The sequence below is a fragment of the Protopterus annectens genome, chromosome 8.part0 (assembly GCF_019279795.1).
Source record: "Protopterus annectens isolate FY-2018-M chromosome 8.part0, PAN1.0, whole genome shotgun sequence".
Classification (NCBI taxonomy): Eukaryota; Metazoa; Chordata; order Ceratodontiformes; family Protopteridae; genus Protopterus; species Protopterus annectens.
Genome location: NC_056741.1, coordinates 1190859815 through 1190884585, shown reverse-complemented (window position 1 = coordinate 1190884585; position 24771 = coordinate 1190859815). Strand labels below are relative to the sequence as shown.

The window sequence follows — 24771 nt, the reverse complement described above, 5'->3', positions numbered from 1 at the left end:
TTGGCATGTACTTTTTTAATAGTTAAGTTGAGATGACTATCAAATTTTAGGTGGGAGTCTATGGTTATTTCCAATAGCTTAGCCTGTGCCACTGGATCGATTGGAGTTAGAACTGGTTATAATCTTAAGCTGAGGTTTTCTTTGGATTAAGGATAAGTTGGGCTTTGGTAAGGTAGTTTTCAATGTCAGAAAATGTTAGTTGAGTTGTTTGCAGAAGGGTAGGAATATTTTGTGCAGCACAGGTTAAGGTAGTATCGTCTGCATACTGAATGATAGATGTTCGCTGTATGGAGGTATGGAGGTCATTTGTGTTCCTAAGACAGAACCCCGTGGGACTCCTGTGGGTGAATAAAAGCATTTGCATTATACTGCAGAAAATGATGCCGATACTTAGCAGTGTGGGTAACAATGCGTATCTACGTAATATATGAAGACTCCTATTGCATAACTGAAGTGAATTTTATGTTTTGGTAAAAAAAATCTTGACATTTTTTAAGGTTTTAGTGCCAGTACAGAGCAATACTGACATTGTTGCCATGTTTGGGGCAGACCCAGAGAATCCTTTGATACATTCACACAAAATGGTGCTGCATTAAACTGTATGATAACTTGCATGCTTTTTATTTATTTTGATTTTAGTGTATTCTTTTTGCCAGAAACCTGAAGTGGTCCTTCTTGGACCCTTTTCAGCAACAAGGTGTGTGACAAGTACAAGTTTAAATGTGAATTGCATAGTCAGTTTGGTTTAGCGAGTCAATCACTTGTTTCTTGGAAAGTGAAGAAAACTGGAGTACTCAAGAGAAATGAGTTTAGGCTTCCAGGAGGTGAGACATCATTTCCCTGTGTACATTTGGTTGTGAACACATGGCTGAAGTGAAATTCAGTAATGGAAACAAATTTGTGTTCCAAATTCAGTACAGTCAAAACGAAGCTTAGAGTACCACTAGCACAGCTTCAATAAACAGGTCCACGGGGGAAGAGGAAGTCATGTGTGTTGTGCTTTTTACACTACTAGACACTACAAAGGGGATAACCATCCACACAAACCACTGCCACTGATGTTTCTACTTGGCATCTTACTGCTGACACCTAACATGCCTGTTGTCTCTAGGCATTTTGGGGGTTATGGGCATTACCCCCTACACACATTTCATTATTGAAGCTGGGGATTGCTGCTACATGCATCTCTATGCCCACAGTGAATTTGCAACATCTCTCTGATTTTCCCTTCAGCCATGTTTCCCCAATTAAAGGTACTGCAGGGAAATGTCTCACTGCGTACCAGCACAAACCCAAGCTCCACAAATAGTGGTTAGATATCCAGATTAGAACACTGACTTTACAGCTGTGAGAAAAAACAATCTGAGCCATGATATTCCCAATGAAGTCTTCTAACCCATAAATTACGTCATCTAGTTTATCAGTTAAAAGGAATGTGTCTTTTTGTCCCATTTGACATTAATATAGAGATAAACTACTTATGGAAGGAAGTTACAGCAATGAGTTGACCTTTTTGCAGTATCATTTAGTATATTATGTTCTCTAGTTCTTCCTGAAGTTAATAATATCATCTTTCATATCCATCACAGCAAGCACGCAGTCGGACAGCCTGATTTTTTTTTTTTATGTCAGGAACTATATGTTAAATAAGCATCCTTGGCAAAAATCAAGGTAGAGGCATAAACATGCATTATCTTGTTTGCAACAGAACAGCCATCATATAAACCGCTATGTCAGCCCTATCCTGGATATTGCACACAAGGAGTACAAAGACACGTCTTTCCTTCCTCTTCAAGTACTACTTAAAAGAAAAGTCAGCACACTTACTCTGTCAGTGGTTATACTGCACAATGCTGGACAGTAACCAGATATAAACATCTTTGATGACTATAATATCTGATTGAACTAGGTCCTGTCAACATATAACAAACACACTGTGACTTTGGTCAGTTTGACAATATTTCTTTTGATTTAGTATACCGGTAATAGATTAGGAAAAAACATATGCTGTATGCTTGTGCACATCTGAGATAAACACAGCCTATTTATGCTTTTATTTTCAAAATGAATGAATACTGCTTGCATTACTGAAATGTTTTACAGTGATGAATTTGTATTTTACATTATTTTCAATTTATTTTCTGTAACAAATGGCAGTTTTTTACCTGGATATCTCCTATAAATGAGATGTTGTCTAGTTCAGAGTTTTGTCTTTTACCCCGACTATATATAGAAATGTTCATTAGTAAATATTTCAACTAATTATTTCATATACTAAAGTATACATTTCATCGTAGACTTGAGTCTACTTGTCTGAACCAAAAGACTCAATGGAACATAACAATCACTTATTTTCCTTAAAAAGTCACTGTCAGTGAGGTTTGTAAGTGTTCACTGGCAGTGGTTCCCTTCTTTTGGGGTGCAGGGCAAACTAACCTTGCAAAAAATGTTTTAAATTGACTTCTGTGTTTCTGGCACTTTTTTTAACTATGCCTGATGCTCAATGTTTTGTCATTCGATGATCCATACTAGGACTTTGAGAATTATATTACTCTGCATTTAAAACATGCTTCATTTAAATATGGAAAACTAGAAAATATTTCTACTGATTACCCATATCTTAAGTACTAGAGCAATAAATGCTGCACTGTAAGTACAGAAGTAGTGTGCTAAGAAAGTATACAATTTGTTAGATTATTTGACCAAAGCAAACAGTAAAATATAGTGTTCCAATTTTAACCAGCCAGCCTCAGAGTCTTAGTTCTAGCATATTGTATATGATGCACTGTAATCAACTTCATTCACTGTGAACAGAATGTAGAAACACAGTAGGCCACCCAAGTGTTTCCAGCTTAGGACCTACCTTTATGTTTATATGATACACTTTTTGATACTGTACTTAAACTACCACCTGCAGATACTGTACTTAAACTACCACCTGCAGAGAGACATATATATATATATATATATATATATATATATATATATATATATATATATACAGGTTCATTGGTGCAGTGGTTAGCATTGTCGCCTCACAGCAATCCTCGGCTGGGGTGCCTTCTGTGCGGAGTCTGCATGTCCTCTCTGTGGCTGCATGGGTTTCCTCCGGGTGCTGCGGTTTCCTCCCACATCCCAAAGACATGTAGTAGTTGGATTGGACACTCTAAATTGGCCCTAGGTGTGAGTGCTTGTGTGTATGTGCCTTCTGTGGAAGGTTGGGCACTGGGCTGGCAACTCAACACTGTAAAACTCCACTGCCAATCATGAGCAGACAGGTGATACACTGTGGCGACCCCTAACTGGGAAAAGCCTAAAGAAGAAGAAGATATAGAGGTTCATTGGTATATACAAGGCTAATGGCTTGGAGCCTTTATTTTCTATTTCCAATCTACTCGTCAAGATTTCTCTTGAAGAGGGGCCAGTGAGTTGCTCTGCTTGACATGTATGGGAAGTCTACTCCATAGCATGGGCAGTCTCTGGGTTATGAACCTGTCCCTCCAGCATGTTCTGTTGATTGTGGTAATGAGGTTGAGGTCTCTGGAGCGTGTGGTATGGAGGGATTGGGATTTCTTTAGATGTAGCATTTCTAACAGAGCTGGGTCAGACATGGCTTTGTAAGTCAAGCAGAGATCACTTCTAAGTAGGCGATATGAGACAGAGAATAGTTGGTGTTTTTTGAGTCTGTCCATATAGGACAAGTATCTAAGGCTTAGGATCCTCTTTGTGAGGTACTTTTCTGGCCTCTCCAGTTGTTGCAGGTGTCTAGTGAGGTACATGCCAAATGGGGCATTGTACTCGATGATTGGCCTAATGAGGGAAGAGTAGAGGGAGACAATTACCTCTTTCTTCCTGGATGCAAAACCCTTAGTAATGAGATGTGCCACATAGAAGGACTTTCTGACCACAGTGGCAATGTGATGGTCAAAAGAGAAATTGCTGTCAACCTGTATTCCCAGATCTCTTATAATGCCTTCCATGTTCAGTGGACTACCATAAATGTGTTAATTCAAGGGAACCAGGTTTTTCCTAAGGGGGATGACAACACATTTTTGGCATTGAGCTTAAGGCCATGGTTCTGACACCAATCATTGGTCTCATTGAGGCCTTTCTGTAGGGGAGTTAGTAACAGCTCCCAACTTGCAATTGTCTGCGAGCTTTGTCAGACAGAGTCCCTTCATGTTGGCCTGGACTTCAGAGAAGTAGATACCAAAACAGGAGAGGACCCAGGACCGAACCCTGTGGGACTTCACTCGTGACTGGTTGGCAGTCTGACTTGGAGTCAGCTATTTTCACACTCTGGGTTCTATCTGTGAGCCAGTTTGCAACCCACCTAGAGATGTAGGTGTTGATGCCTAGCTTAGTGAATTTTAGTATGATTCCTGAGTGGGGAATGGTATCAAAGGCCTTGGCCAGATCAAGGTACGCTGTATGAACCACCTTGCCTTTATCCACAGCTCTGGTGACTGACTCAAAGAAGTCGACCAAGTTGAGCAGGCATGATCTACCCTTCACAAAACCAGACTGTGTAGGATCCAGAGTTTGGAGATTCCCTATATCCTTGTTATTAGGTCCATGATGATGTGTTCCATAGCTTTGCATATCAGACTCGTCAGGCTAATGGAGCGATAATTCCTGCGGTCTGTAGTTGCTCCACCTTTGTGGAGAGGGATGACTGCAGCAGTGCACCATTTGGTAGGGACAAAGCCTGAGGTGAGGCTGTTGTTGAACAGGGCACACAGGTAAGGTGCCAGTTCACTCTGTAGTTCATGTAGAACACAGCCAGTGATATTGTCAGGTCCCATAGAAGCTGTATTCTTGACCTTGGACAGTGCTGTTTTAACCTGTGCAGCAGTAATACTGGGTGCCTGGCAATCTACTGGTATTATGATTGGTCCTTTGGGGGGGGGGTAAAATTAGCACTGAATCTGTCGGCCAGTATACTGGCAATATCTGTTGGCTCAGTATAGGACGTACCATTGTGCAGTAGCTCAGAGCAAATATGGGTATTGCCATGGAGATTCTTTACCTAACTACAGAAGGCCTTGTGGTTGTCTTTACTATCTGCTGCAATTCTGTTTTCGTAGCTAGCTTTAGAGGATTTGATGAGAGCTCTCAACCTTTTGTTGAGGCTGATAAGGGAGTTTTTCCAGTCTTGTGACTTCACCTTATTCCGCATCAGTTTCCTCCTTCTGTTGTAGAGTTTGTTTATGGCAGGGGACCATCAGATTGGCTTCCTTTTTTGAGGAGAGTGTCTTGGTTCTATTGGGTATGGTGGGATCCATGCATTTGTGTACGTGTTCGTACAGTGCATTGGTGTATGATTTGGCAGTCATGCAACTATTCTCCATTTGAATGGATGCCGTGAAGTTAGCCACCTCTGTTTTTAGGAACCCAAAGTTAGCTTTGGAGAAGTTTTTCATGGTGGTTACCTTTGTGGGGGGTGGGGGGGTGGGAGCGATGTGGATTTCCAAGGTGATTGGTTTGTGGTCAGATCTAACCAGGGAGGAGTTGACTATTGGTGTAGAGTAATGGTCACCCATGTTAGTAATGACCAGGTCAAGGATGCTGCTACCTCTAGTGGGGGTAAGAACGAGCTAGTCCAGGGAATTGAAACTAATGAATTCCAGAAAGCATTGGGCAAGTGTATTGGTACAGGAGTAGTTTTCCCGGTTAATGGAGGGATAGTTAAAGTCGCCCAGTATGAGTGTGTTCGATTGAACCCTAATATACTCCAGGGTGCTTAGGAATGTGGAGTGTGAGTCTTGGGTCATAGTTGGGGACCTATAGCAGGCTACGACCTGAATCGCTGTCTTACCCAATGTTAGCTGAAGTATCTCAGATGTGTTAGGTTGGGCTACCAGTCTGGAGGTGTGCCCATCTTTTATGAATATGGAAACACCACCACCTTTGGATCTTCAGTCCAGGTTCTGGGGCCAAAAGGTGTGGGATGAGTTATAGCCTGGTAGTGCAGGGGTGCTTTCTGCTGCTTTGAACCAGGTCTCTGTTACAGCACAAATGTCGATGTTCTCCATTTTAAAGAGTGCTTCGAGTGAGTGCATTTTGAGATTTAGACTTCTAGTGTTGAGTAGCATGACTCTCAGATTGCATTTGTTTGTAGCTGTTAGGGTGGTAATTTGGTCTTTGGAACACAGCCTAAAAATGCACTATAGGGCTGGAAAGAGCCTTGACCAGTATCCGGAAGCCCAGGGATGATAGATGTAGGCCATCTCTGGCAAAGCATCAAGGTCTGTCAATCATGTCATCCCAGGTGGACAGATACTGGATCCCCTGAGAATGACACCAGAAACTTAGCCACTTGTTGAAATCAATAAATTTCTGCTTTTACTGTGGTATCATTCTGGGTGATGGTAGGAGGCTACTCAGGGCTAGGGTCATACCTGCCTGGGCTACATAATCTGAGAGCTCCTCCGTGTCTCTTTTCATGTAGTCCAGGGAGGTATGTCTCAGGTCATTCAAACCCACATGTACAATGACAGAGTCATAGTTGTACCTGTTGTTGAGGGACCTAAGTGCGTGCATTATGTGGTGGATCCTGGTGCCTCACAGGCAGCTGACTGTTACTTTATCCTTATTCATTCTAGTGAGTGGGACACTATCGAGTCACCTCTGACTAGTGTGTTGGGCATGCTGTTTTGCCTTAGGGGCTTTGGTTGAGTGGCAAACTGTTTAGAAGAGTTATGTGTCTCGTGATTAGTGTTGTGTTGTGTTGTGGTGGTTGAGTGTGTTTCTGTCTTGGAGGTCTTTGCTGTTTGGGTAGATTTTTATTGAGAGCCTCCGCGAAGGTGGGTGTGCGGTTTGTGTTTTTATTTGAAGGCAGTGCTGGTGTTTGTTCTGGAGGGCTATGTGTTCCATGTGGTGTGGTGCAAGTGTTGACCTTCTCCTCTTGACCAGCTATTCCGGGCTTGGCTGGAGAGTGCATGGCTTCCAATTTGGATATATAAGTGCATTTCTCACAAGTCTGAGTGTTGGGAGGTAAGAGGATAGGGTTGTCAGTGTACATGAGGCAGTTACTACATTGCCACAGGATGCCCAAGTTCACCAGGTCAATTGCTTATGACTGTAATCTGCTTGAAAGTAGCATCTACTAAATAAAGCAAAGATGATTGTACTCCACGAGATTAATGCTCCGTTGCTAAAAATAAGTAATACCAACAATCCACAATATACGATAGCAACAAAACAACCAGGCACTCCGTCTGCTTTCTTTAACATATATTTATTGAAACAAAGCAATAAAACCGGTGGTAAGTGCTTTCGCTAAATAGCTTCTTCAGACCTTGTTAGCTAACAAAACACTCTACCCCCTATTGAAATAAATTCATACTTCTCGCAACCAATCAAAAACTTTACTATCATCCCGAATTCTTTAGGCATCTCTTACATACATGATTATTTATTAAACAACAGTGAATATGGTATAGTTAGGATAGATTTGATATCCCAGTTCTTGGGAGATAGTATTGGAAAGTAATGTGTTCATATTTAATGAACAAAAGTACATTCAAAATGATGCCGTAGCTATGGGCACATCTTGTACCAATAGCTACCCTAACATGTTTCTGGCCCACTGGGAAAGTACTGTTCTGTTTAAAACAGAGTTATATATACAATATGTAATCTTTTATCTTTGTTTTGTAGGCAACCTTTTTCTATTATGGGCAGATAATCAAGAACAACTATCAGATTTTCTTGACAGTATGAATAATCTAACCAGTTTAGTGAAGTTTACCATGGTTTCTTCTGATGAGAGAATAGAATATCTAGACCTATATGTGGAGAGATTATCAAATGACTTGATAAATACAGGGGTCTTTAGGAAACCCTGTTATAGGAATTCTCTCCTAGCTAGAATAAGTATGCACCTGGGGTATGGTTTTAAGAACTTAGTTAAAGGTCAAGGGGTTAGAGCATCTAGATTAAACCCCAGAGAACAGGGGTTTGTAAGAGAAGTGAGTAATTTAGAAGAGAGGCTCGTAATTAGAGGCTATAAGAAACATGAAATTGAAGAGAATTTAGCCTCAATTAATGATTTAAGAAAAGATGTTGCCCAACCCTGTTATGGACCACCTGTGAAAGATGGACAGAAAGCTATACAAAACCTGGGTAGTAATCCCTTAAAAATACCCTTATATTACACTAGTGATATCAAGCAACTGGTAGACATTTTCGCTAGGAATTGGTCCATACTAACAGTAAACTCAGATATAAATGAATTAATAGGAGATAGACCTAAATTCTCCTATAAAAATAGAAAAAAATCTGAAGAGATTACTTTGCTATAATAATGAGAAGAGAGGTTGAGTGGATGCAGAAGCGTCAACACAACCTTGTGGGAGATGCAACTACTGTTCATATATTAATATTAGTAATATATTTAAACATCCAGATACACAAAGGGAATATGTTTTCAAGTCATCAGCCACCTGCCTTACATCAAATGTAGATATATGGCAGAGTGTGAATCCTGTCCTTCATTTTATATAGGGAAAACTAATTGTGTATTTAAGGATAGGATAAGAGAATATTTATATAACATTAGAATTAAATCTGAACGTAATGCACTTTCAAAACATATTATGATTTCAGGGGAAGAACATAAATTTAATTTTAGAGTCATAGAAGTAATTAGACCCACTATTAGAGAATGTGACATTGGGTGGCCGCGGTGATGCAGCGGTTAGCATTGCCGCCTCACAGCAAGAGGTTCTCTGGTTCAATCCTCGGCTGGGGTGCCTTCTGTGCAGAGTCTGGTCCTCCCTGTGGTCACGTGGGTTTCCTCCGGGTGCTCTGGTTTCCTCCCATATTCCAAAGACATGTTGTAGGTAGATTGGACACTCTAAATTGGCCTTAGGTGTGAGTGCGTGTGAGCCTTCTGTGGAAGGTTGGGCGCCGGGCTGGCAACTTGACACCATAAAACTCCACTGCCAATCATTAGTGAACAGGTGATCCGCTGTGGCGACCCCTAACCCGGAAAAGCCGAAAGAAGAAGAAGATTAGAGAATGTCACATTAGGAACTTTACGGAAAGTAGGGAAGCAAATTGGATTATTGTTCTGAGAACAGATACAGGGAGAGGGCTCAATGAAAGGGCCTCTATAAAACCGTTACTGAAGAGTAGGAGGATAAATAAATGAAGTTCAAAAAAATGTTTTATTATATGCATCACATGCATATATATTTTTTTATACATCCAATGTTTTTCACGTATTAATTTTAGTATTTTTATAGAGTATAAAAAAGAATGTTATTTATTTATTATGAATTGTTTCTATTGTGATATATTGATGCCAAATATATATATTTTTAAAGATGCACTTTTATTTATAAAAATTTTAGAATTTTGTTATATAGCTTTAACATAATTGTTCCAATATAAGAAAGTTTTTGATTGGTTGTGAGAACTATGAAGTTATTTAAATAGGGGGCAGAATGTTTTGTTAGATTACAAGGTCTGAAGAAGCTATTTAGCGAAAGTGCTTACCACTGGTTTTATTGGTTTGTTTCAATAAATATGTGTTGAGGAAAGCAGACGGAGTGCCTGGTTGTTTTGTTGCTATCGTGTATTGTGGATTGTTAGCATTTACTAAATGTTCAATGTGTCTTATTATCTTGGAGCTTTTCTTCTTGGGCCTCTGCTGAAAATGGACATGTATCCAGTTGGACTATCCCGGTCAACAAATGTAAAATAAAATAAATAAAAGGAGAAAGCGCAGGGAACTGACCTTTAGACATGCCTGGAGGGGTGGGCATTACTAATAAGTACTAGGTCTGTTTCCTTGTAGAATGTTTAGTCCTGGTAGCACTTTTGTGTGCTACAATAATTGCTACAAGAAGTCTGGTAAAGTGCTAAACTAATAAGCTAGTAAAAGTGCAGGACAGGACAGAACTAGCAGATCTAAGGGACAAATTGAAGAGCAGTCTTTGACACCGCTCAGAAGCTTACAAACAGTCCTGAATACAGCAAATCTGTATCTGAATTAGATTAGTTACAGGAAAGGTGGGAAACAAGAGCAGATGTGGGCTTTTAAACCAGAAAGTTGAAAGATATGGAAAAAAAAAACTGCCCAAACTGCCAGTAAGCTATAATTTCTGGGCAAGAAACCACTCCTTTTGTGGTAGATAGGCTACCTAGTGCTTACTACTCCCAGTGATAAGCTAGAAGGCTTCCCTCCAAGACAGAAAGGCTTGGGGGCTCAGAAGCTTACTGACAGTCCTGGATACAGCAAATCTGTATCTGGAGTAGACTAGTTATAAGAAAGGTGGGAAACAAGTGCAAATGCGGGCTTTTAAACCAGAAAGTTGAAAGAGATGGAAAAATATCAGGAAGAGCAAATGGTCACTTGAGCAAATGTTTTTTTCATGCTGTAAGAAAAAGCAAATGCGCATGTGAGTGAACATTCTTCCTAATGGAGTTTCTATTGGCAGTCTATTGAATGAGATCACAGTATACCAGGGCAAAGGAATTTGCCCTTACCCAGCTGTTGTGCGATCTCAGAGTTATTATATATAATTAGCAGGGAGTGTAGGGGACTCCTGCAAAAAAATAGAAAGAAGTAATTGCTCATTTTTTGCATGCTCACTCATGAGCATTCAGTCTAAACTGATCACTCTTTAGAGGGTCACTCATATAAGTGTTTGCCGTTTCATGAGACGCTGCTATATATACATACACACACACATATGTATGTATGTATGTATCCATGTCATTTGCCTGAATCATAAATAGTCAAACTCACTTCAGTAAATCACAATTGATAGAAAAGTGTAGAGATCAACAGATATCATGTGGTGATCTAGAAGTGTATGTAGGTGCTGGCAGTGGTCACCGTCAAGTCATACCTCTCTAGATCTGCAGATGTTTATATTTGTCTGCTATTACTGATTGAATGTGTTTGGTGGCTTTTATTTCTTCCATGACTGTTCAACCATGGAGTTACTATATATAAGTAAGGGGGTGTGGGGGTTTCATTTTTTATGGAGCATTTGTTGTGTAAAATGCTTTCTGTCAGACTGTGGTTCAGTCAGTGAGTTTTCATTTACTTGTTTTCAGTGATTTGTAAATAAGTCAAGTAAGTATTTTAGTCAAATGACATAGATCCACCTATGTAGAGAACACCCAATAAAGCCGATAATTCTTTGCAGTGCATGGGCCTTTATCTGCTCCTTGTGCTACCAGTAATGTATACAAAAATGAAGGGTACAAGTGGGAAACTTTTTTCATGGCTTTCAAACCATTAGAAAGTTGGTAAAGTACTTAACTCTGTCAAACAGAATGCAGAAACAAAGTGCCCCGCTGTGGAAATAACTACAGCTTTCTGTTTCTTTTCTTTGCTGACCAGACCTGTCCTCTATTAATTCCTAGTGCAAGGCCCATTCTTAGAACGATGCTTAACAAAAGCAGGTCATTTTTCCATGCTGTACATATTTTAGACCTGTTTCAGAATTCCATTGCATGGTTTGGGGAGGTTTAATTTGTTCTATAAAATAGTTACTGCAAGATGACTTCCATTTCCTAAGTCCAATAATAATTGAACTAAAAATAATTTTCTTTTCAACTTGTAAATTCTCTTAAGAACTTTAATTTTATGTTAACTGTGGAAATTTTACTAGGAACTTTCACAGCCCTTGCATGCTCATAGTGATTATTCAGTCCACGTCTGATACCCCCATTAAGCAGGTGTAGTCTTTCTGATACCCAGGCTTTCTGCTTAATGAGGCAGTTTGATTCTCTGAGATCTGTGCTGCAAGACAGACTCTGTCAAAGTTGGGGCTATATCATCTCACGAGTTCTCTCACTCTCACTCAAACTCTAGTCGCCAATTCTTTGCTCCTGTCTAACACCTATACCATGCATAATCTCACCCAAGCAACCAACAATAAGTTCTGTTCTCTAAACAGAAGGACTTTAAATCTGTTCTCGGAGTAGCTGGTGATATCTATGACTGTGCCTTTTTGCAACAGTGTGACTAGGCTGACCTATACCCAGTTCTCATATTCACATGCCCTTCTATAACCTGGTTCTTGCCCTACTTTATATAACTTCCTCAGATGGTATTGCTCTTTGGAATGCATATGCTTCCAGTGCAGTTCCTTCAAAGTACCTGCAAATATGGGGATAGAATCTTCTGATGCACCACACCCACAGTGGAGAATTCCAAGTCAAATCAGAAAACAAAATACGGCCAATACTTTCAGTGTTTTTTATGAGCTAATTTCTCATCTACAATTACCTGTCTAAATTGATGACCAGTATAGTGTCTACCTGCTGGACCCAACAACTTGTGCTAAATATTATATGTCCATAGCAAGCTCTCTAACATAATTTGTGATGATTTATATTCTTTCCTTAATTACTGTCTATGTAATTGTCTGTTCATCTGACATTGACCAGTTCATACTGTGTGAACATGTACCTTGTGCAAATATTTGGACAGCTATAACTGAAAAGAGCACTGTTAATGGATAAAAGTATTACATCATAGTTCATAGAGATGGTATTAAGCATACTTTAAGTACGTTCTTTGGAACCGAGATTACAAAATAATACAGCCTAGGCAAAAATATACTTGATATTTGTCTGCAAATTGGATTTGTACTAATTACGTCTCTTTCTGAATATAGTCAAAGTATCGCCAATGATCACCCTATTCAACCACAGCCCAAGTACAGGCTTCATTCCAGCAGAGTGGAGAACTGCCATTGTCATCCCCTTGCACAAAGGTGGTGTCACTACTGATCCTAGAAACTGTCACCCCATTAGCTTGACAAGTTTGATCTGTAAAGCCATGGAGCATATTATTATGGCTGTCATAGACAAGTACATAAGCAATCTCCAAGCACTTGACTCCACCCAGTTCGGATTAGTCAAGGGCAGATCTTGCCTGTTGAACCTGGTTGACTTCTTTGAGACTGTCACCAAGGCCCTGGATGAAGGAAAGTCAGTACATACAGCTTACCTTGACTTGGCCAAGGCCTTTGACAATCCCCAAATTGGTTATCATCGAAAAGCTAACACAACTTGGCATGAGTCCCTATCTCATTAGGTGGGTGAACAACTGGCTCACTGACTGGCTCCTCGAGGTCAAAACAGGAGCTTCCACCTCCAATAGCAGACCTGTCACTAGTGCAGCTCCCCAATGATCTGTCCTGGGAGCCCGTACTGTTTGGCATCTACTTCTCAGAGGTCCAGACAAAGGGCCTGTGGCTGACCGAGTTTGCATACAACTGTAGGTTGGGTGCTGTCACTGACTTCCCCAAATGATGTTATCATACTGCAAGAGAGTCTCACAGCAACTAATGACTGGTGCCAAAGTCATAGCATCAAGCTAAACAAAAAAAAAAAAAAATGTATGAGCATACCATTCAGCAAACACATGGCCCCTAGGGATTACCACATCAATGGCAACCCCTAAACACATAACCTGTGGTGAGAGACCTGGATACTGAGGTTGATAACAATCTCACATTTGACCATCATGTGGCGGCAATGGTCAGAAAAGCCTTTTACCTGGTTCATTTCATAAGTGAAGGGGTCGCATCCATAAAAAAGGAGGTTATTACCTCTCTATATTCCTCCCTGATTAGACCAGTAATTGAGTATAATGCCCCATTTGGTATGCTCCTTTCAAAACATCTGCACCAACTGGAAAGGCCACAGAAATACCTCACAAAAATAAACCATGGCCTCCAACACCTGTCCTGTGTGGACAGGCTCAAATCACTGTCAGTCTACTTGCTATTGTACAGACTGCTCAGGGGTGATCTGTGTCTCGCCTGCAAGGCTTTCTCGGACCCAGCCCTACTCGAGATGCTTTATATCCATAAGTCTGACTCCTCATGCATTACTCACTCAACAGGTCTGAATCTAATATGAGACATCAGCAAAAGCTGCCGGAGAGACAGTTTTATTTCCCATAGGCTGCCCTGTCTCAGGAATAGGCTTCCCATACAGGTCAAACAGAGCACCTCACTGACCCTCTTCAAGCACAACCTTGATGAGTAAATGGGAAATCACAAATTTGTCCCTGGAGTTCCACCTCTGTCCCTCAATGACAGGGGCGACGGGTGCTGACTGAGGTTTCTTTTTTGGGGATAAACTCTTGGCTAGGCTTGTAAGGGCTCTAGGGCCATTAGCCTAGTAACGTCCTATGGTCCTGTGATCCTATGTTCTAGCGACTGTTCTGCAAGAACTTAGGCATTGCTCTAGATAGGGATTCTTCCTCAATTCACTCTTAAAACAGACCATTGGCTTAATAGAACTATCCGGGTAACAAATTTAAAAATTAACCAATAAATAAATGTGTGAAATCTTGCTATCTGACAGTAAAAGCAGAACAAAGAGCAAACACTGTTGAAGTCTACATAAATCTCTAAAAACATTTTTAAAACAAAGTACAGCCAACTACTATCCCACTCTGTTGATAAAATAAAAGAATGCACTTAATTTCTGTTTTATGAAGGTGTCACAAAACTCAGTTGCAAATTGTATATGACATGCCTTTTGCATACGACATGAGGAATTGATGTTTGTTTACCTGGAGATACAGTTTATATATTTTGGACTTGCCTCTGCATTGATTTTTGAATAACAATATAGTGGAGTTATTAAAAAATTAAATACTGTAAGCTGTCCTCTTGGTATGGGAATACTGGTTTAAAATGTCTCCCTTTACTTTGTTAACGAATTTAATACTATTCCTCATTATTATATTATTGTTTCTATTTTAGAACTACATGACTGATTGACATTGGCTGTTTAAATGGGGGTCTATAATATCTAACTGAACAGGCATTACAGCGAATGCCTCTTCATCGACCCTTAAACAGCAAAGTGGCAGTTTTGCGAACGGTCAAATCAGCGATTTTTTTCCTAGAGAAAAAATTGCTTGGCCATCAGTGTGAATTTGCCCGTTTCCCCACTGTAGTGCGATCTGAGAGTTGGTTTATTTAGTTAGGGGTGTGTGGGGGCCCTTAGTGATGTTTAGTTTCTGGCAGAATCAGTGATTTTTTTTTTCCCCCGAGGGAAATAAATTGCTGATTTGGCTGTTCGAATAATTGGCGGTTCGCTGTTTAGGGGTTGATGAAGAAGCATTTGCTGTAATGCCGCTTCAGTTAGGTAATATAGACCCATTTAAATGGACTCAGTAAGTTTATGTCATGGGATTAGAAGCTAATATTTAAATATGATAGTGGATTACTTAATTTAGACATCTGTATCAGATGTGGTATTCTTGGGATTACTCTTTTCTGCTGTTAGTGTTACAATTCATATTTGCCCAAATTTGTAGATTACCACAAAACTGGGTCAGCAGTTTATTCTGCAGAGCAATCAAGCTGTATGCAAATATATATTCATGAGCTTTTTCTTTTTTTTTTATTTTTATCAAGGGTTAGTTGCATATTCAGACCTCGATTCTGTTTAATATTATAATGTCAACTTTAGATAAGATTTGGAGCCTAGACAGTGGGTTTTAGATGAGATTTTGTTCAAACTGACAGCATTAAAGATTATGAACCTAAAATAATTAATCACTTGGCATATATTTCTGATGCCTGCACATAGTTCATACTTGGTTTATATTCTGATGCATTTTGAGAGTTTCTGAAACTTACAAAAGTAGTAAGGCAACTTAGAGTGAGTCATGGCAACTATAGAGAAATCTGCATACACTATGAGTGTACTGAACTGTTGACATTCATACAGGAGTCTTGTGTATGAAAACAAAACAGTCATAGTATAGAGCTTTGGAAATGTCCTTTAAGAACGGTATATATGTGAACTATTTGGAGTGCAGACTGAAGATACTGGTAATGTCATTTCAGAGAACTGGTTTGTGTACCAGGGTTTCACAAGCATTAGGTGAATCACCTTTCTAATGTGTGAGCATGGGGAATGGAGGAAGGGTTAAAAAAAAGTATGAGTATTGTGCAGGATCTTGGAAGAATGGATTACACTTTGCTGGAAGAGGCAATCAAGACTGAATTGGAGACTGGGAAAAAACTATGGGAACAGGTCAAGAATAGAGTTCACAAGACTATGGACAAGTGTACTAGGAAGAGACAAAGGGAAGAGAAGGTGGTCAATCTGTTTACATAGGAATGGCTAGTAATTTTGGTACAAGAGAGAATCTATAAGAAACAAAAAAGAGAGATGGGTAATTGGAGGAAAAACAGTACAAGGAGGTGAACAAAAGAGCGACAAAACTGGAAAGGAAAAAAAATACTAAATACAGAAAGCAGCAAGAATCAAGTATGAACCAAGTGCATTTTAGTTACATTGCAGAAAAAAGGCAAAGCTGAGCAAATATGAGGGGGGGATCACAACAAAGTGAGGATAAAGCATAACTACTGAGTTAATGCTTTGCTTTAGTCTTCACAAAGGATATCATGGGGGTACGTGCCACTCTAGGAGGAGACCAGGCCAGAAAGGAGACAACAATAGACAGACATCAGGACAGAGGAGGAGGAGGAGATTCAGTGTGAAACTGGTCAGTAATGAAGAAAAAAGCACAAGGACCAGACGAGCTATTTTCCGGAGTCCTTAACAGACACCAAATGGAGATCTTTAAACAAATCATTAAATGGTGCAGAAGTATTAGAGAACTGGAAGACACTTATGACTCTCTTGCACAATGGGAGTTCAAAAAAAATCATTGTAATTATAGGCCTGCTGGCTTAACAGCAGTGGCAGAGGAAGTCATGGAATCCCAAGGGCAAGGCTGATAGCATTTCTTGAGGATGCCAATCTCTAGGACAGTAACCACCACAAGTGTCTGGCCAGAAAGGTATGTCAAGTCCAGTGTGTTTCAGTTTTATGACTTATTTATAGGTATATTTCACAGGGGAGTAAAAACAGACCTTATCCACAATGACTTCAAGTCCTTTGACTTGGTTCCCTCACTGTCTGCCAGTAGAAAACTGGAAGACATTGGGTGAGACCAAAACTAGGAAAATGGACAGTTAAATGATTGAGTGGCAGTACAATGAGAGTTGTGATCAGCTGGACAATGTAAGAAATTAGAAAAGTGACTAATGGAACAATGCAGGAGTCTGTCTTGGATCCAGCAGTAGTCAGTGTCTCTCATGATGACACAGATATAGTTGTAGCAGTGAAGGATGTGGAGAGAGTCTGGCACAGGTGAGCAGAAAAGTGGCAGTTGTGTTTCCATGCCAACAAGTACAAAGTATTGTATTGTACTGTATTGCACTTACAAGACAATAAGTCAGATGGGGGGAGTGAAATTGATATCAGCAGAAGAAGAAAAGGGTCATGGATGGTAATCATATCTGCACTGGATCACTGTCAACAGACTGGGAGCAGTAGAACCAAAAACAGCACCAAAAAAGAAATAACGAATGGCGACTTTATTTAGGACTTTTGACCAACAATGAATGGACTTATTCACCATAAACGTACTACTGGCTTTCAGAAAGAGTGGTAGCAGTAAATGGAACATTGTGGTGTGCTCTTAGAAGGAATACTCCAGAAGCACAGAGATAATGCTTCCACTGTACAGGGGCTTGGTCACAAACACCTTTGTTGAGTACTACATATATTTCAGGAGGGCACATAAGGAAAGTGACATTAGGGTAATGGACAGAATACAGATGAAAGATACCAAGAGAGAGAGAGGGTATGGAATGTAACTAGTAACCAGAGTAGCTAGAGCTCTTCTCAAAGGATACCAGAAGAGACAGGGGTGCATGACACTGGTACACAAACCTATGTCAGGGAGATCAGGGGAGGTCATTCTGAAAAATAAAACAGAATGAGAATAGTGACACAGGTAGCACATTGTCTGGAGTGCCCACACCCTTGCCTTGTTCTTTCAAAATACATTTCACAGAATGAGTTGTGGTTGTATGTCTCAACTGTACAGATTTTTGCAGAATGTCCAGATTTTTTGCCTCATATTTTTAGTCTGTTTTTCAAAAAAAATGTGGTTTTCTGGTAAATTAGTGGCAAATCATTAAAGATGAAAGTTAAAACATAATGACAAGACATTTCAGTTTCAACTTCATACCATTAAATAATCCATGCTAATGTAAAACCTACTATGGTATTAACTTTCAAAGTTTGTAAGAGCAATATTTAAAAAATGTCCCTATTTGTGGACCTTTGTCCTACTTTTATTTATGGCTTTGTACAGATTTCTTGCTCTAAGAGGTTGAGAGGTATAGTTGTGGTCCCATGGAAAGGGCTACCATAATCGGTGGTGTAGATGGAATCCATATGGTCATTAATGAGGACATGCGACAGGTGAAAGGAAGGGAAACGGAATGTTAAAAAACTCAAAAGGGCAAATGAAGTAGTCTTATTGTCTTCTTCTGCTCTTAAACAAGCTTTTTGTAAAGAATGGGGCATATGGCCATTCCCCCACAGTGGAACATTTATTACTGCAGACTGGCAGTAAGGATTACTCCTAAAAACTTGCTTATATGGTACTAAGATATTGAATCTGTTTCATACTTAAAATATGAGGCGCTGTAACTGGTTGCTGTGTTCCATCATTATCAACCCCCTTTATATTTTTTCTTCCATTATTATATGGAGTCGGGGTGTCACATAAACATAATTCAATGTGAGCAAATATACATACAAAACATGTAATGCTGACCCTATACAACCAAGTAAAAACTACTTCAAAAAGATATAAAACAGAAATGGACATAACCGCCTTATAAAACACAGGCTTATTCCAGTAAAATCAGTGAGCATTTTTATCCAAAGGGACAAATTTTTCAGACTGATAAAACTGCACAAAGAAACTCTGTTGGAATTAGGATATATATGAGCATTCGTATGTAGTAAACTAATGTCATGCCGAAAATTCACTTTTTAGGCATTTTTTTAGTTTGTGTTAGTTTTTATTTTCTTAGAAGAGGTTAAAAGGAGGAATACAGAAGTCTTTGTCCCCTAAAAAGCACAGATTTTTACTGTTAGGTTTATTGCTTATCTGAAGCCATAATATTCTCATTATAAAATAAAAGATAGGCCATTTAAGGTGTGATTAATTCCAGATTCTAAGCAATTTCTTTTCTAAAACATTTGATTTTACCAATATTTTATAATTTGTTTGGTTTTTCAATGCAGACTTGCCATTCTGAAGAAGTCAAGTCCATCCACTGAGGAGAAAGCACTAACTGATGTTATTGAAGTAAATCCGTGTTTTTAGGGATATACCTGCACTTGTTTAGGGTAAAATTCCCAAAGCATCAAGTGCCCACATCACAATACACAGAGGAACAGAATGATGATCACTAAATTCCATTGGAACTTGGTGCCGATACAATTTTTAAGTGTGTGCCGGAAGTGATTACTATGTTGTGAAACATTTCATCTTTTTTTTATGTTTGTGTGTCCACAGAGCTGGTATGTGGGACTTTGAGGGCTGGGGGGCAGCCTCTTACAGTTAAGAAATTCTGGTATTTTGGGCATTTGTGTTTTATGTTTTTGTTCCTTGGTATTTTGTAAGCTGAGTTTTCAGAGAGGATCCATTTTCAGGAAGCTAATCATAATGTATGTTTTATGGTTCCTAAACAGTCAAAAAATGCAAAGTAAACTTCCTAATGCACAAAACTGAGATGTTTGCAGTTACCTTTACTGAAACTCTGAAAAATCTCAAAATATGTAAATTAGCACATGTCAGCATTGTAGGGACTTTAAGAAAATCAGCTGTAGAAAAATCTCAATGTTAAAATAATGTACTGGTGTCAAAAAAGTTCCACATGTTACAATAGTAGAAGTTTGCCAGCTGTATAATGCAAATCCCAACTTGTAGTCACCTAGATGTGAATAACCCTGCAGCATGATTCATATTCAAATGTATATTTATTTAGATGCCTGAACCTATTCACCAGATAAAAATAAAAATACAAAACAAAAGAATTAACAGTAACTATAAAATAACTAAAACTGCACAATAGTATGGCAGAATTTAATATAATATATAATATAATATTATACACTTGCTTTGTAGCCAAAGCTCTACATTTCACTTACAGTACCTGTGGCTTCTTCCTAAATCCTGTTGAGTTGAGAAAAAGATTTCTGACTATCTCAGACAGAGGAAGAACAAGTGTATTGCTGTTTCTGAAGCACAGTCAAGGTGGCACTTGTGATCTGTGCACTATAATTTAATGAGCGTGGTCCTGTCTTAAGGTAGAGCATGAGAAGTGCAGCTGTTGTTCTCCACAGTACCACACTGTTCTGTAGCAGTTTATCACACCTTGGTTTTTGGGTCAGTGAGTTTGATGCACTTTACTTTAGTAACAAGATTCTCTCTGCAGAGTAACTCTTACCCTTTATATCATCAGTTAATGCATTTGCTCAGAACAGAGGACTCACTAAAATTATTTACTCTGGTTATTACTGCTGCCAGACCTCAGCGTATCATTATAATGGCAGTATTGTGAGAATGCCTGTAACACAGTTCTATTAATAAAATGAGACACACTTTTCAAATATGTTCTGTAGACAGAAGCTTGTGCTGTACTGTACTCCAATGATAATTTCCTGTTTGTTAGTTTGAAAAGAAGTATAGTCCAGCACCTACTGATGAGTGTCCCGTAATAACGGACATTCCTCTATTCACATATCGGGTGGGGTACATCACTGTAGGATGATTAATGTGTAATGTGGCAGTTCCTTGTCTGAAGCTCCTAATCTAAACGTGCAACAAGTAATCTGTTTTCGTATGTCTCTCTACAATCAAAGAAGACTTTGTTAGACTGAACATGATATACAGAGATCATGCTAGCAGGTGAGAATCACCCAGTTGGAAATAGTGGTCTAGTTCATAAAAATAATCTAGATTCATTCCCCAATTACTCACAACTCAACGCTACTGGGGAGACATAGCCTAAGGTGAAGATGAAGTCCTCGCTAGGACACTAGCCCTTTGTAGGATACATATGTGTATGTACACACCAGCTCACCCTCACTTACTTAGACTTGACATGCACACACCTGTGAGTAACTTGGCCTATTCACTCACACCACATCTTTTTGCCACCCTTTCACAATTATGTTACTTTGTTTTGATGTGATTGTTCATCGCATGATTAGAACACAGCAGCTTCAAACTACCAGATTTTAATGTTGAAAACAATATTTATGCCACAGCTTTTAACTGTGCTGTCCATGTATAACCATTTGATTTGCACATGCATAGCAGAATGTATTGGTTGCTCATTTACACAGAGTCTGGGAAGAACTGATCTAGGACACTGTACTACACACTTATGTTTATGAAAGTAAGCAGCTCCAATTTTTTTTTTTTTATTGTTATGATAAACTCATAAGCTTATGATGTGCAGGTATTTCTTTTTCAACAAAAACAATATGGTTTGGCGATAAATCTGGTTAGATTCAATATACAGTCTGTGACAACCCGCCACTGGACCAGTAATCAAGGAACCTAAATCCTCACTACTGCCACCGAATATGTGACGACCCACCACTGATCCAGTGGTGAGTCATCACATATTGTTTCCACTGGTGAGGATTGAGGCTCCTTGATTACTGGTCCAGTGGTGGGTCATCACACAGTCCAAGATTAAAAAAAAAAATAAAAATCACCAGAACCATGGCTGTAACACCAGTATAAAAGTTTTATTCAATATGCTTATCAATAATAATAAGCCTGCTGAATAAAAGTTTTATACTGGTGTTACAGCCGTGATTCTGGTGATTTTTATTGTATTTCTTTTTCCAGTTAGATATTCTGCTAAGACTTGAAAAGATTTTTTAATCAATTAATGCATTTACTTTTTGACTTTGCAGATGATAAGAATTTGTCAGTTTAATGCTTGGGTGTCAAAGTGTGTATGTGTGAGAATTCCTGTGAACCTAACAGAAGCATAAGCATACTCAAAGCCTAGAACTATGCTAATGGCACACTGAATGTAATAAGTGGACAATAATTTCTAAGATTTCAGGCACAACCCCAACAGATCAGATAGGTGCAGCACAGTCATTTACAATGTATCATAATTTCATACAAGTTTGCTCCTTTTGGGAATAATTTAATACTGAAGCTTCCAGAAAATAGTCTCTGTAATCACCGTCTTTGTGCAGTGGAGAAATGCAAGATTATAACAAACAGTTGACTGACATTCTGCAACAGCATCATTACTAGGGTTCAAAAGGATAGAGAGTGGAGGTTAAACACAATGATTTCAGTCGCGTTAGTCCAGTTACATGAACTACTCAGAAAGCCTAGTTGACTCAATGTTTGAGGTAGCTTTGCACAAAGTACTACATATCTAGTAATAGTGTAGTAGTACAGGTGGTGTCAGCTGTACCTTACTGCAGTGAGTAAACTTCAGCTACAATAAGCAGGACTCTGGAATACCTCAGCATGTACCCCTGCTGTTCATCCATACCTCAGCATGTACCCTTGCTGTTCATCCATACCTCAACATGTACCCTTGCTGTTCATCCATACCACTGCATGCACCCCTGCTGTTCATCCATACCTCAACATGTACTCCTGCTGTTCATCCGTACCACAGCATGTACCCCTGCTGTTTATTCAAGATGTTCAGAAATACCTCTCGCTGAGCATCATATGGTCCTAACATTGGCAGGTGTGTTTGCAAGTATAATCAGGATGCACAGCCTTGGTCCAAAATTGATCCTTATTAAAGCACTAATACTTCAAAAATGGCAAAGTATCAGGGTGCCTTTATTTCGCTTTACAAACACTGAAATATGCAGAAAATTGACTAAAATGTACGTTTTAAGCTTTATTCTTTGCAAGTGAGGTCTTGTAGTACACGCCCTTCTGTTATGCATCCTCAGTATACATTGTTGTAACATTTATGTACTGCATGCTGAGTTTTTAATACAACTGTTGTTATGTTGTAATATGATGGATTATTACAGACAGATTAATTGGGATAGGGAGGCGGCAGTTAGTCTGGGTACCTGAAATAAGTTAGTTTGACTACCTTCTGATGTCCTGTGTGAGGAAACACCAGTGTCTCCTACTGCTTCCTGCCCACTATGTCACATAAGTATATCTATTACTTGTAAGCAATATGTGCCACAACCCACTTCACATGGGGCATATCCCAGCTCTTTAGGGTAGTAGTCAAACCATAACAACAACCCAAATTCAAACCAGTAGTAAACTCATCCAGTGCTTTGCTTGTCACTGAAGTGCCTGTTCAACTATCATTCTGATTAAACCTGCGTTATATGCTGATTTCTTTATGTGAAAAAACAAATGTAGGGATTCCTGCCTTCATTTATGGACCTTCTTTTCTAGAGTCACCATTGTAGGGTTCTAGGCCTTTGATTTCTTCTTCATCTTCATCATCATCAACTCCCATTTTCTACATGAGGTTAGGGTGTCATATCAACTGTCGCCATCTTTCTCTGTTCAATGTCATTCTGATACTTTAACACTTATGTGTGACTATTGTAGGTCTTCTCTCACACAGTCTATCTACCTCTTTGCTGGATGCCCCAGTTTCCTCTTACCTTCTTCCCGACTGTCCTAAATCTTCTTCACCAGATTGTCTTCCACTTTTCTGCACATGTGCCCGAACCACTGTAATCTGTTCTGTTTGACCTTTTTTGCAGTTGCAGCTACTTTGGCTTCTACTGTGATGTCCTCATATGTTCCAGTGTGCATCCTACCACCTATATCAGGCACTTCATTCCCATCACATCCAACTTCCTGTACTGTTCTGCCTTTACTGCCCAGGTTTCTGTACCATACAGTAGTACTGGTGACATCACTGTTTTCTACACCTTACTTTTCATGATTTTGGCATTCTTCTGTCATATACTAATCATAACGCACTTTGCCAGTTGGTTGCAGCTCCTATGAGTCTAGCTTGGACTTCCTCATTCAGACTTTCCTTCTCCTCAACCTCTCCTGGATACTTGAAGTTGTTAACCTGCTGCACTATCTTCCCTTCTATCTCAGTTCATAGCTTGTTGATCTGTCTCCACCAACCTGTTTACTGATGTAGTCTATCACCATTTTGAACAGCAGAGGGATCACAGCTGCTCTGAGGCACACCCAGTCCCAATGAAAACCCCTCTGTGAGACCAAACACACTTTGTACTTGAATCATTGCATCCTTTTACATAGTCTGCACTAATTCTACTAATGATTCTGGGACTCCGAACCACAGCACAACTGACCAAATTAGCTTTTATGGGACCTTGTCCTATGTTTTTCCAAGTCTAGAATGCCCATTTGGACTCTTTTCTCATCTCTAGCTTCTTCTCAACTATTTGCCCCACTACAAACATCAGGTCAGTCATACTGCATCCTGATTTGAACCCAAACTGCTCATCTCCCATCTTACTTTCTACTTCTGTGGGTATTCATGTATCAATCACATTCTCCAGAACTTTAATGCATAGTTGTGAATATCCCCTTTGTTCTTGAACATCAGCACTAGTATGCTTAGTCTCCATTTATCTGAGAGTTGCCTTTCTCTCCATATAGTGAATACCCTCAGAAGCCATTTCTCCCCTGTCTCACCCACCATCTTTATCATATCTGCTGTGACCGCATTTGAACCTGTTGCTTTCTATGACTTCATTTTCCTTAGTGCTATTCTTACTTTTTACTTCTTGCAGGGTGGGTTCCACCTCTTCTTTCGTTGTTTTAGCATTCTTCTGTCATACACCACCCCTGACACTGTATATGTTTTCCTCATCCTAAATATCCTGTGGTTTAGCAGTTTGGATGCCACTGTTAATGCCTGTGAATACACTGTTTTA

The 24771-nt window shown here is 39.4% G+C and overlaps 1 protein-coding gene across 3 annotated transcripts in view; it reads left to right on the top strand.

The window, feature by feature from the left end:
- The window catches only part of BCAM (basal cell adhesion molecule (Lutheran blood group)), a 500114-nt gene that overhangs the window by 294444 nt on the left and 180899 nt on the right, over positions 1–24771 (top strand). The window lies entirely within an intron of this gene.